Below are 13,306 nucleotides of genomic sequence, written 5' to 3'. Positions count from 1 at the left end.
TAGACGTATCCTATTATTTTTCAATTACGTAGAAAACTTAATAAAAGTTCAGGTACATTTATAGAATCATCCAATAAGCCTGAAAGGTAACATAACAACATTTACGTAAAAAGTAAGATTGGCAATCCGTTACAAAGGTAAGAACGAGATCAAAACGTCGGGGGATAGATCTCAAAGCAATGAATAACATATTGCCGGCGACGTTACATAAATCACAAATTGTTCGTCTCGGAATTGACGCAAAAATTTTACCAATTTTTTTAGTCCAATTGTCTTTGTGGTAACAGTCGTTATGGTGGATTCGATTCTTGGCATGTTAGAAATTAAAATATGAATTTTGATTTCTGTATTGGTTATCATTAATTCTCTTGCATTATTTTTAAGAAAGAAGAAAAAAGAGGAACCACGTCGTATTTTTTGGTGGCCAATATGAAGGTTAACATCAGGCAAATATCAATTTCATTGGATGTTTTCATTAGTCTTAGAAATTGTAAAGATTTAGAACTCTACTAGCTGACCCGGCAAACGTTGTATTGCCATATAAATAAATGTTAAGGGTGAACAACCCTTATCACTTAGGGGTATGAAAAATAGATAGTAGCCGATTCTCAGACCTACTGAATATGCATATAAAATTTGTTGAAAATCGGTAAAGCCAATTCGGAGGAGTACAGTAACTAACATTGTGACACGAGAATTTAATATATAAGACCGGACTAAATTGCGAATTTAAACGATTCTCAAGTCCCCTTGAACACACACATCAAATTTCATCAAAATCAATCCAGTCGTTTAGGAGGAGTTCAGTGACATACACACGCACATAAGAAATACATATATAAAGATTACTCAATACAGTCATCGTATTTATGAAATTGAATCCAGCAAAATTAAACTCTAAGATTATTTTTTTTTTATCTTAAGTAACATTTACTTGGGCATATTGCACAAGTTAATATCTTATTTCATAATAATAGAAGCAGTGGGGCTGAAAAAGCCTTTTGTGAGACCCCAACCAGTATCAACAACACTAATAGAAGCGTCTCGAGTCTTCGAAAGAAAGACCTGATACCGAAACGAGCCGTACTAGCTCTTTTATTAAAAAGTAATACGAATATTCTAATAATGCTTCTGTTATATTCTTAGTAAGACTCCTAGCTCTGCCTTTTTATGCGCTTATTTAAAAATATGTAGTGTAGAACATAATTTTAACCTGTCCGTGTACAATAGTTGTCAACAAGTATTTGCGCGAAAAGAGGTGCTCAAATACCAATTTTCATAGCGATCCGTTGAATTCCGCTGAGTGGTTTAACAATTTATATGTTACAGCGCCCTCTAGTAACGAGTTACTAAAAGTAAATAGCGTAAGATTTCTTTTTAAAAACTTTTCAAAATGTCTTAGACTCTTAACGCTCAGATTATTTACTATTTGCATACCAATATACAATTTGGAAGAGTCGATTATGATAACAAATTTAAGAACGAATTGACTTATCCTTGTGAAATTCATGTACCTATATTATATTTGCATGCTTTTTCTAGTTTGAAGAAAACATTAATAAAATCTATCAGTAAGAAATATCTTCAACGTTACTTTTGTGAAAACTAATCTAGGACGAGTTATTAGCCAATATACATTTTTAGTTTTCACCATAAACAAGTCATTTTCGCCCACTTCGTTTCATAGAAAAGTCTTTAAAATATTGGTTTCTTGAAGACATATGTAACTTCATGCTGTATTTTATAAATAATGTATAAAAAATTAACAATTGATTTTTAATTTGTACGATAACGAAATTCAAATCGCCTTTTAACTGATTGCGGAAGGTAATGTTTCTCGAACGTATGTGTGTGTCTCATTCTTTGGTGCGATCTGCAGCCCAAACGGCTTGACGGATTTGAACGTATATGTCATTAGATTCGTCTAAATTGTGGGAGAAACATATGTCGCGTTTTTGTTTTTTATAATAATTATTTATTTACTAATAATAATTATTAATTAATTCATTTATTTATTTATTCTTTTTGTTGGAAAAAGTATACCTCCCTTACAACACTTAAAGCGTTTATTTTCGATTGAAAAAAAAATATGATCCAATCAGGTTAATATGACTTACGGTAAATGAAAATACGGCATGGCATCAAATACACAGATGGCAATGAAAATAAGCCAATGGTTATTAAATCAGCTACAGATTCTCGTAATTGGACGGAACGACTATTATTTTCGATAGAATCATTACATTGTTTCCACAGACCTGTATTTGTATTTTTGCTCTATTATTTTAATTACTTTTCTTGTTTTCATACACATTCAACGCAGAACCAATTTTGGCAGAACTTTTTACTAAACGATAGAGAACTTCATTATGAATTACTAATTAATTTTGTAGAACAAGAAAATTTACTCATCTAAGTATATATTTGGTCAAATACAAATATTTTTTAGATTTTTGGGACAACATTTTGGAGAAATTTACAAAAAGCGACCCATAAAATGGACACCATAAATTTGACTTGATTTTTACCCACTTTGAACAGTCCGATTAATTTAAAAATTTTAACAATTATCTAGAACCGATGGCAATACACGATTTAAATAATATTATCCCATTCACCTCATCAGGATCGTCAGGAATCAAGATTAACGATTTTCCTTGTGCGATTTTAGCGTGGTCTTTAGTTTTTAGACTATAAAAATTATTACTAGTTATGTTCTAGCAATATTAACGTTAATTGTCAAAATTCTAAGTTGTTTAAATCTACATGTAAACAATTCCTTATACTAAACACTAATATAGCTGTACAGCAAAGAAACAAAACTTGATCTTCGATAAAGCAACAAGAAGTGGCGAACCAAACTTCATTGTTTTCATCTATAAATAAATAGTATCCCGGGAGGAATGGAAACATCCGACTGCATAACTTACCCGGGCCAGTTCGATCCCAACATCGTTCATTATTCAACAGCCAAATATGAGCTTCAATATTCAGAATATTGGCATTTTGAAGCTCTCCACACAATTTATGGCACAATAAGGAACTATAGGAAATATGAAGGTGTAACCGCCACATCTCTTTCTGCTAAAAACAGCAGTGTCCAGCGCTGCTGTGTTCTGGTTTGAATGGTGTGATAAGGGAGACATACTTTTCCGAGGCGTTCCAGCTTAATCCTCAGGGGTTGCGGCAGGTAGGAATATGTAATTCTATCTGGGGTTGTTTACAGATGTCCATGGGCGGCAGTAGCCATTTACCATCAGGTGGACTGCATACTCGTTTTCTAATTCAATATTATAAAAAAGTCTTGGTTCCACTGACTCAATATCATTTACTATTTTAAAAGCCATAGACTGCGTATGTGGGAAAGTGTCATTCACGACTTACTAACAATCGGTAATAAGGTGTTCTGAAATTTGTACATCAAAATCAATCCGAAATGCTGTCAATGTGGAACAGCATAAAATATTTGTATGAAGACAATTTCCGCTCTATAGAGCTTTATGTTTACATTGTAAATATTTAATTTCTTTACTCAAACTATAGTTGCAAAGTTTATTTCAAAGGTCGATGGAGATTGCTTCTAATTTTAGTATTTGTTTTGTAGCATTCAATCGAATCAAGCCAGGAATAGGTTACGACTTCATAACGTAAGGTGTAATTCTATACAGTTACTAAGCGTTATATGAACTTGCTTTGTATCGAGAACTATTGCAGAAGAAAACAAGATATGTGAAGCGAAACAACAATATGTCAAAAATGTAGTGATTTTAATAAAAAGAGGTCTGTTTGTCTGATCGGTCAAACCTTTAGGTATGTTCCAATGAAGTTTGTTGTATAACGGGACACCCTGCCCTTAGAAATACATACAATAGCACAATTTAATTAGACACAGATCTTTCCGAGGCGTTCCAGCTTAGTCCTCAGGGGTAGCGGCGTATCTGTGGCCGACCTCATCTAATTCTATCTGGGGTTGATTACAGATGTCCATGGGCGGCAGTAGCTACTTACCATCAGGTGGACTGTATGCTCGTCTGCTACTCCTATATTATAATAATAATAATATAGCCATTGTCATTCCCACAATTCACACGAGACCAAGGACACCTCATATGCTGGAATCCGTCAAGCCTTTCGGGTGGCAGAGCGTAACAAAGAATGAGACATATGCAGGAAAAACATTCCCTCCACAGACGGATGAACAAAAGTATTGTCGCGATCCGTGTCTGACACGTCCATAGTCTGTACATAAAAACGGGGTCAAAATCACAATTCCTTTGTTTCCATGGATTAAATGAAAACACTTATACGAAAGGGTAGAACGCTGTGGCCTATTGCCATATCTAATCTTTAGTTAGTTTTGGGTCGGAGCCAAAACCGAAATCCGGATTATCGTCCTTTGTTCAAGTTAAAAGCAACTTCACTAATAAGTTGATTCTGTTACGAAACGGCAAATTAATATTGATTGTTGAATTTCAATTGTTCATCATCAACCCATTACTGTCCCGCTGGCACGGGTCTCCTCTCAGAATGAGAAGGATTAGGCCATAGTCCACCGCGCTAGTCAAGTGCGAATTGGTAGACTTCACATATCTTCGAACACTTTTTTTTTAAGATTTCTCACGTATGCAGGTTTCAACGATGTTTTCTTCACCGTTTATGCAAGTGATAATTAATTTCTAATACACACATAACTTTGAAAATCAGGTGAGTGGGATTTCGATCAAGAGGCCGAGTTTCTTTGGATTGTTAGTGAGATCTATTTATTAGGTTATGTCATTTGCGATCGCTGTTAACGAAACAATTGATTCGAGCGCTTTGTGGCTCGGAATTGAAAGGAACAGAATAAATTATGCGGTGCTGAGACGTTTTATTTGTTCCGACGAATAATTTACGTGGCTTTTGATAGCTGTTTAAATCTTAATACCCGAATTAGAAGTTCAATGTTTATCTTGAATTTAATACAAAGCTTTTTCTATACGAATATCGTATAACGTATCGATTTTTTTCAAAGAAGTCGATAGACGTTTATTAAATTATATTTTTATATGTAACGAAAGGGGTATTTATATTTTTTTTTATAACTGGAATGAAGTTACATATACATACATACATATACAGTTACACCGAAGAGTGTAAAAAAGAAAAGTTTTTAATAAACGCTGCGAATATAAAAAGCAATAAATATACTACAAAGTTTAAAAATGGAATTACAGCAAGCAAGTTAATATTGTAGCGGTAGTTACGTTAACTCCAAACGCAACAAGTTAAGCTCGCGCTGACCTAAAGCTTTTGTAAGCTCCGTAATTATATAATTATGCCGTTAAAATAAAAATATATTTTATTCGCACCAAAACCTAATGCACTGAAATTCACAGAATTTCGCGAGCGGTGCTAAATTATCTACCTACATACTTCTTAATTATAAACATCTAGACCGCTCCTTCTATAAAGGCGTGCTTATAACAGGCTTCTTTCTGTTTATTTGTTTAAGAAGCGAGTTCTAAAATAATGGACGGTTCTAATTAGCCAGCGGTTGCGCAATACGGAAAATAAGAATCCACAAAACATGGAATGGAATCCGAGAACTTCAATTAGAGAGCTAATTGTACGTACCTGGTTTATGGGATTCAACACAAATTAATTCACAACTTTAATAATTACACTGAACAATGGTTCGAACTGAATCACTGAGTCCACTGAATGTTTTAGCGTAAGTTCGTGTTGGTGTCGAACAGCGCGCGCGACGTGTTTCTACCACCGAGGCAGCGTTTGCACTGTTCCCTGGCTCCCTGCCTTCCCGCCCGCCCGGCGTCCCCATACCTGTTACAGGTATTCCCGATACATCCAGAACTAAGTAGCTGGTATTGATGGACAAAATCGAATAGATTTTACCGCTTTTCGAACGTTTCACGGACGTTTAGGCGTATCGTGCGAGCTTTCGGTTTTACGCTTTGGGCGGGCTGATTGACACTTTTAACTACGTTAACCTTACGCATGCTGACTCGTAGTATACTCTGAGTGTAATTAACATGACTTTATAATACTATTCTTTCATGTATATTTATGTTTAAATTTAAATCATTTAAATGCATGTGTAATCAAATACAAATTGTTTAAATGTTTAAATAAACCTTGTAAGGATTATTACTAATTATGGATTATTATATAGATTATACCACAAAAATTACATGGAAATTTAAGTATCAATGCTTATTTATACTAGCATGAAAATAAAGTCATAAATACGGAATTTTCAAGTCACGTCTAACAATAGCTAGGCTAAACATAGTGAGCTAGGCAGAAATGGAACCGGATGTAAAAATTGCAGTAACGTATGGAATGGGGCGTTAAATGACGTTGACGTTCTTTGTACGTTTTTTCAGCACGTTTTTTACTATTTTCACGGGAACTTCCACTTGTAAAGAATATCAGATTTTATGGGAAATATTGCATGATGCTTTATGAAATTTTCCTTTGTTTCCAGCGAGTGATGGGTGGTCAAAAATGTTTTCATTGCCACGATTTGCACACATGGAATGTGTTAAAATTGACTGTAGCAAAAATTTCATGTATTAAAAAGAAACATAGTCAATATACAATGTATTTGGTCATGAACTAGCGATATTCTAAGGATCGATAGAACAACTATTTTAATACACAAATAAACTACATAATTAAGTCCAATCTACTTATCAGCCATGTGGCAGCCATTTTGTTTTTTTTTTCTTGAAATGTTCTCTACGTGGATATAAAAAAACATATCTCCTAAAGTTTAGTTCATACAAGTATAAAAATCGGCTTATTCGGAGGGCAATACTATTGTCTATCGTTTACATTTTGAAAAAATTAGTTGTCACAATCATAACTTAATAAAAAAAATTAAATCCATGTAAAATGTTTAAAAACATTTTGCAAATTACTACAAAATTACGACCTTTTACGATCTTTTACAATGTTTTGTTTAGCTTGCCTTGTTGGAACGTATATGATTTGAATTTGAATCTGGACTTTTCACCAGTTAACCCCAATCGATTGAGCTGAAACTTTTTACACTTTTTGCTTAGATTACAATGTATGGTAACATTAATGACGTCATTCAATCCAATTTGGCGGACGCCGTTATTTGGCGGACAAATAATTATGTATGCATTTCCATATGATACGGGTGAAAATTTCAAAAATAAAATGATAATGTAATTTTATTTTTAAGAGCTTTTTTTTAAATCCTTTTTTATATAAAGTTTCCTGTTTTTATAAGCTCATGTTTTTGTAATATAACGTTTTATTACCTGTAAAGAGGCTTCATAAATTTGGCGCGAATAGTGTAAAAGCACAAATTGTAAGAACTATCTGTTACAGTTTAAACTAGTTCCTAGTTTACTAATTGAACAATCTACTTAAGCTTCGTTAATGGTACTCTCAATTAGATCAGGCAGAAACTTGGAACTGCTAATCACCTCTACTTAACTACCTGGAACTTTAGACAAAAAGGTAGAAAAGGAGAAGCTGGAATAAATTTCTTTAGAAATAAGCAGTGCCTTTGCACTAAATTTTAGATATAGCTCTTTTGTGTTGTATTTTTGTGTGCATAAATCAATAAATAAATAAATAAATAAAAACTTCTCAAAGAAAATAATGAAGCATAATATGAAATTATGTAAATTTATGAAGTATATACGTAGTACATAAGTTGTATATATACATTGAAATCATGCAGATCAGGTTACGGACTAAGTAACTTTTAGGTATTATTTTGGTATATATTTAGGTATTAGACGCTTGAGAAAAGCCACCCTCTTAAACCCAAAACAGCAGCTTTATACCGGTATTACAAGGCCAAAAGGACCGGCCCAGTCGAACTGCGAAGAGTCCTACTATCGACAAAAATTTTTAATTATAGAAAAGTGATACAAGTGATTTTTTGATACAGTGCACACGGTAAACTGCAACTGCCACCCATGGAAATCTACGTCTAACTCCGTATAGAACATGATTCCTACTTAATGCCGATCCCAAAATCGTTGTCACTTCTGGGATGGTCCATCACACTCTTCCACAAACAAGAACTGTTTTGCAATACAAAAAGGTGTGTTACAATCAAAAAAATTTAATTAAAACCTGGAAAGCCAAATGAGACTCCAAATGACATCCGTTACATTTCCTTTGTAACGGAAATCACATGTTTCGCTCCAAAAACTTATTGGAAAGCGATAAAGAGGAGTGGGTTAAAAACGAATTTGAAACAATTCACAAACCCCCGTCCGACGCTATCGGAATTTAATATTCTCACCGCATTTGTATTCCGATGGAAACACCGCGATTGTTACCCGCAGAAAAATTACGAGTAAATGATCGTAATTCTATGTGCGAAAAGGAAACTTCTTTTAAAAGACTGAAGAAGAAATCTTTGAACATATGTTCTTTTAGAGCCTCCTGGAATACTAACTGATAAATAAAGGTGGTAGGCCCCTCTGTGGTGTGACTTCGGTGGCACCACTGCCATACCTATTCCTGCCTAATAACAGCAGTGTTAAACGCTGCTGCGTTCTGGTTTGAAGGGTGTAGTAAGGAAGGCATACTTTTCCGAGGCATTCCAGCCTAATCCTCATGGGTCGTGGCGCATCTGTGGCCGACTTCATGCACCAATCTTATCCTATCTGGATTTGCTTACAAATGTCTATGAGCGGCGGTAGCCACTTACCATCAGGTGGACTGCATACATGGTTTATTTCTATGTAAGTGAAATGCAATGCACAAAATTTATTTTATTCTGATAAATACATTACGGTCTAGACCGTGACAAGCCGTACATACATTAGTGCTTAGAATGGAAGTGGAATAAAAAAAGAAACTGCTGGAATCTCAGGGAGGAAAATAAAAATAAAATGAAGCTCACCCATTCTATATTAACCTTAACTAACTTTGAGTTACGAAGGTATGTTGGTTATTCATCTGTAAATACAAATTAAACCTATGTACTCGATTATACTCACTCTGGGTTTATCACCGCTTTATCCTCATAAACGGAATGCCTCGGGGAGTGATGACAGATTGTTGATGATCAAAAATAATTGTTAATAATTTGTACACGGAGGGTGTTAAGAGAGATAGAGCCCAGTGACAGATGATCAGAGGGAGCTTAACAATAATAATTTATTTAGCGTTTGCTTGAGGAACCCTAAAAGTTATGATACGTTTAAGCAAAATATATAGATGTGTATACTGGTTTTGGCAATGTAGAACTTTCTAACTACTAGTAGTATTAGTAGTACTAGTCGTAGCGGTAGTACTTTCTAACGTAGAATCGTGATAAACGAACAACGATCGTCATCCACTTCATCCTAAACAGAAAAAGATTAAATAATAAATTCGTTATCTTCATCGTCCCATTACTGTCCCACCGCTGGGCAGGCGTGCGTTTTTTCATCTTTTCCTTTACCGTTAAAACAAATGGAAATTAATGATTACTTATCAAATGAATTACAATTTTCTAATATTTCCCATATACAAAACTAGGTCAAATATTTACTCCTAACTCAGTTACAGAATCAAGTTGATAGTTGCAATTTCTCGAAATGACCATGACACTACGTATTTTCCTTTTTCCTGTTCTGTGGTTTCCTCCCTGTAATGCCTTGCAATTTTTTCTCTCTTTCCACCTCATTAGTCACTAGAGTTTATTGCTTGCTTTGTTTGTGTTATGTTACATTAAATATTTTTTAATGTTACATTAGATTAGTGAAATGTGAAGGTTAATCATAAATAAAGTAGATTTCACATTGATAGGCTGTACATGAAAAATACCCTCACCATTAGAATGAATTATATTTTGTTTATTGTAGACTAGCTGACCCGGCAAACTTTGTCCCGCCTCAAAATCTATTTATCAAATATATTTCATATAAAATATAACCTATGTTACTTGTGGGTAATGTAGCTTTCGAATGGTAAAAGAATTTTTAAAGTCGGTCCAGTAGTTTTTGAGCCTATTCATTACAACCAAACAAACAAAGTTTTCCTCTTTATAATATTAGTGTAGAAAACAGGTTTTCATTTTTTTTAAGATTCAGGTTCCTACTAGAAGTAAATTGATGCAGCGTTGCGACCCGTGGATACTACGATCGCTGCTTATGTAAATCAGTAGCACTACCATGAGTTTACAAAAGTATTACTCGCTAGCGACTGCGTAAAATAAATGTATGAAAAATTATACAGCGCCTCTGGTGGTTACTCGTAGAACTAAAATCCGTAGTGGCGTAACTCGATACATAAAAAGCCTATCGAAATCAAATCGCTAGCGAATGTCATAATGATCTATTGCCATACAAATTCGGTCCCATGAGTCATTAATTTGACAGACGTTGTCAAGAAATACCGTAACGATAGTAGTTATGTTATTCACTAGCAAAATGACAATAGTTTTCTATTTACAATTTCTATAGTGGCGTTTCTATGCCAACTCATGGTAGTGCTACAGAAGGCATCCACACCCTTCTATAGAAACACAACAATTACTTGACTGTAGAAATAGGTTTAGTGTGGTACTTCCGCAACCGTACCAAGCTGAATCTACCACATTGTATGTAGTACTCGTATGTATTTGACGAACCGTCAAACCGACGTCCCGCGTGGCGGAGCGGTCACCATACCGGTCTGACGCGCAAAGGGTCCCGGGTTCGATCCCCGGCCAGACAGATATGTAAATGATGAATTTATATTTCTGTTTCTGGGTCTGGGTGTTTGTGTATATGTCTATGTGTGTGTCCATGGCACCCACGACACAGGGAATCCTAGTGTGGGGCTGTGAGTGTAGAAAGCGTTTGTTTGTTTGTTTGTATCAAATCAAATCAAATCAAATCAATTTTTTTTTATTCAAAATAGGTTCTTTACAGAGCACTTTTTGAATGTCAAACTACCGCCACTTCACAAGGTGTTTCGTTATGGAGAAAAAGCGGCGAAAGAAACTCCATAACACACTTCTTTTAAAAAAATGGATTTTACAATGTTAAACTTAACCTAATGGTACATGTGGAGCTGGAACTACTTCAGAACACACCGTTTTGTCAGTCAAATAATCACTTAGTTTATAGTACGCTTTTTTACATAGCGTTTGTTTAACGACATGTTTGAACTTTTTTTCTGTGAGATTCAAAATGTGGTCAGGTATTTTATTGTAGTAGCGAATACAGTTACCCATGAAAGATCTAGCCACCTTGCATAATCTATGTTTAGGAATTGCTAATTTATTTCTATTTCTAGTATTAAAGTTATGGTGGTTACTATTTTTTTCAAACATATCAGTATGTTCTCTTATATACATAATATTTTCATAGATGTATTGACTATGTACCATCAATATGTTAATAGTGGGAAACAGTGCTCTCAGGGACTCACCACATCGCAGACTATATATTGACCTTATTGCTCTTTTTTGAATAGTAAATATAGAGTCTATGTCAGCAGCACTACCCCACAGCAGAATGCCATAAGACATAATACTGTGAAAGTAACTGAAATAGTAAAGCCTGGCAGTGGGGATGTCTGTTAACTGTCTAATTCTTCTGACTGCAAAAGCTGCAGTACTAAGTCTGCTGGACAAAGCGGAGATGTGAGGACCCCACTGGAGTTTAGAATCAATGGTTATCCCCAAGAAAACAGTTTCATTGAATCAGTATCAGTGATATGCATCAGTTTACAATCTTATTATACATATTACATTTTGTGATTGTAAACCGATGAAAGGAACTTTTTGTCCATCTCAGTTTGACAACACGAAACGTTTTAGCTCGGGAGGTAACAATAATTATTTTTCATTCAACAAGTTATTCGCGAGAACAATTACGGCGGGATGTTGGACGCAATAATATATTTTTAACGTTCATAATATTTTTCGCTTCTTGTGACATGGAATGTTTAAGAAACAAAATGTCTTCATTATACTGAGATATACATATAAATGCTCCTCTAAGTTAGAGAATAAAATAATCCAATATAAAGTGAAAATAATAAATACAGAATTATCTACTCATCTATTACTCTTCATCTCTTACTCTTTCTTTAGTTGTTGCTACTCTCGACTTAATTTCTTCAAAATTTATAATGTTATATAAGCCATGGTTTCCATGCAATTATTGTACAAAGGTGGTAGAACCCTTCATGGTTCGACATCAAAACTATACCTAAGTGTCTGTTCTGGTTTGAAGAATGTTATAAGGGAGAGCTACGAGACATACTAATACAAGGTATTACAACTTAGTCAGAGACTTAGTTCACCAAACTTTCAACTCACTCTGAAAGGACACTCATACTCAAATGTGAGACAGTAATGTGTTGACTAATATCCTCTTCAGACATTTATATAGACCTGTTATAAAATTCCACGGCTAACTGGTTTTTTAATACATTTCGAGTGTCTAAATGTGCTTCATTCGCTCACGCCAGATGCTGTCAGGTGAAATATTGTCCGCAATTCGGAGCCGCAAATCGCGTCGGTTTTTTCCTTTTCACTTACAGTAATATCTGTGTGGAGCGGCTTGGGGCTTGGGGACAATCTGACCGTCAGTTTACTGTTTTACGAATAGGAATTTGTTAAAATATTCGCACTTAACTATTTCGTTGAAAGTGGTAAAATCCTTTGTGAATTGACTCTGGCGGCACCACTGCCACACCTATTTCTACCTAACAACGGCAATGTTAAGGCTGCTGTGTTATGGTTTGAAGGGTATGGTAAGGAGAGTTACCTTTCCGAAGCATTCAAGGCAAGTTCTATATTCGCCTATCGTAAAAGGTAATTATCTTACAAAAATGCTTAATTAACATTTATTTTTGGTATACAACCATTGTTATCTTATTTATCTAAAACAAAGATTAATCAAAAATGCTAAGACTAAAGCTTTGATTAAAGAAAACAAGGTTTTTGTTATTTTCTTGCATGATTATACGTTGGCGAATACATTCACCATTACTTAAGTACAGAGAAAATTATTTTGATACTTACAGACAAGATTTTTCGGGAAATATAAAGAAAACTTTTTTAAAAGCGGGCTTTTTAGTAACATATTTTTTGTTGTATTATGTTGTGCGCGTATTAGAAATTAATTACCATTGCTTAAACAGCGAAGGAGAAACATCTTGCAGAAACCTGCATACCTAAAAAATCTTAAAGAAAGTTTTTAAAGGTATGTGAAGTCTACCAATTCTCACTTCGCCAGCGCAGTGGACTATGGTCTTATTCTTCTCATTCTGAGAGTGGTGTACTCTGGCCTGTACCTGGCCAGCAGTGGTACAATAATGCGTTGATGATGAT

At 34.7% G+C, this 13,306-nt stretch overlaps 1 long non-coding RNA gene across 1 annotated transcript in view; it reads right to left on the bottom strand.

Moving 5' to 3' along the window:
• LOC140744230 (uncharacterized) overlaps window positions 1–5,762 on the bottom strand; it is a 126,778-nt gene extending 121,016 nt beyond the window's left edge. Inside the window, exon 1 of the long non-coding RNA XR_012102536.1 lies at window positions 5,614–5,762. This is a non-coding gene — a long non-coding RNA (uncharacterized LOC140744230). The remainder of the gene's footprint in view (window positions 1–5,613) is intronic.
• Between the last annotated feature and the right edge of the window lie 7,544 nt (window positions 5,763–13,306).

This window comes from Epargyreus clarus, unplaced genomic scaffold, assembly GCF_041222505.1.
Source record: "Epargyreus clarus isolate Ecla_fem2 unplaced genomic scaffold, WU_Ecla_fem_2.2 ptg000008l, whole genome shotgun sequence".
NCBI lineage: Eukaryota > Metazoa > Arthropoda > Insecta > Lepidoptera > Hesperiidae > Epargyreus > Epargyreus clarus.
This window is presented reverse-complemented; position numbering and strand designations above follow the sequence as displayed.